Below are 1,408 nucleotides of genomic sequence, written 5' to 3'. Positions count from 1 at the left end.
CCCAGGAGTTGGAGGTTGCTGTGAGCGTGATGCCATGGCACTCTACCCAGGGGGATAGCTTGAGGCTCCGTCTCAAAAAAAAGAAAATAAATAAATAAAGTAGTTTCTCCTTAAAATCTTAACATTTATGTGATATTCGTACAGTTGGAAAAATTACACATTTCCCATGTTGAGGTTCATTCAGGGGTAATTATAAAACTAATATAGTTGAGCTAGCTTTTCACATAAGTGTAGTTCACATGTTTATCTAGAACTTAAAAATGGGCAGTGAGAGAGGCTTAAGTACAAAACATACCATATCCGTGGAAGTTTATATAATTTTAATACCTTCCATTTAGAATAGAAATGCAGTGATTCTAGAATTAGACCCAACTGCTAGTACTACTAGAATATATACTATGAAGCTGTTTAAATTCTGGAATTTTGTTGAATAGTCTAAGAAATAAGGTTGACAAGTATCAGTTACCTTAAGTTTCCTTTTGCATGTATGTTCCACAAACCATTCCCTTTTTAAAAAACACTTATCACTTGGATAAAACTACAACTGAAAGTAGATCACTTTACTCTTTGGTAGAAGAATAGAAATGGAAGAATTTAAGAATCTATTGGTTGACAAAAAAATCACTAGTACTTGATTTTATTTCTCTTCTGGGGGTAAGAACATTTTCCACTAAGGAAGTTCACCTAGATTATAAACTGGTTTATCTTCTACCCCGCTTCAGAAGCAGTGCTTAGTGGGGACTGGAGCCACATGTGAACCTCTGTAAATGAGCCCCCTCTGTAAATGGGAGCTTAGTGAAATACTAACTGGGGGAACGAAGAGAGTCAACATGTTGGAGAAGTAGTTGGAGACTGCTCTGTAATATCTGTGAGCTTTTAAAAAAGGAGTACAGCTTCATAAAATGTTTACAGTCAAAAAAATGTCCACTATCTATGTCCCAAAGATAATTGCTACTAGTGCTTGGTGACTCTTTGGGCCTTCTTCTCAGCATACTTACTACCGAGTTGAGATAAAATTTTTGCATTCTGTTTTCTGCCCTATTTAATGCTATAAAAGTTCAGTCTTCAAAAGCACAGTACTGCAGTAATATTATTCTGCCATGGATATATTATTTAACCTTTTTTTGGTTTATTTGTTTTTTAGAGACAGTCTCTCACTTTGTTGTCCTTGGTAGAGTGCTGTGGTGTCACAGCTCACAGCAACCTCTAGCTCTTGGGCGTAGGTGATTCACTTGCCTCAGCCTCCTGAGTAGATGGGACTACAGGCACCCCCCACAACACCTGGCTGTTTTTTTGTTACAGTTTGGCTGGAGGTTTGGGCCTGGACTGGACTCAAACCCACCAGCTCTGGTGTATGTGGCTGGCGCCTTAGCCACTTGAGCTACAGGTGCCAAGCCACTATTTCTGT

The 1,408-nt window shown here is 38.6% G+C and overlaps 1 protein-coding gene across 1 annotated transcript in view; it reads left to right on the top strand.

Moving 5' to 3' along the window:
- Positions 1-1,408, top strand: part of WHAMM (WAS protein homolog associated with actin, golgi membranes and microtubules) — a 26,704-nt gene that overhangs the window by 2,720 nt on the left and 22,576 nt on the right. The gene's annotated exons all lie outside the window — the stretch shown is intronic.

The sequence above is a fragment of the Otolemur garnettii genome, unplaced genomic scaffold (assembly GCF_000181295.1).
Source record: "Otolemur garnettii isolate 467f Iridium unplaced genomic scaffold, OtoGar3 scaffold00011, whole genome shotgun sequence".
In the NCBI taxonomy this organism is placed as follows: domain Eukaryota; kingdom Metazoa; phylum Chordata; class Mammalia; order Primates; family Galagidae; genus Otolemur; species Otolemur garnettii.
This window is presented reverse-complemented; position numbering and strand designations above follow the sequence as displayed.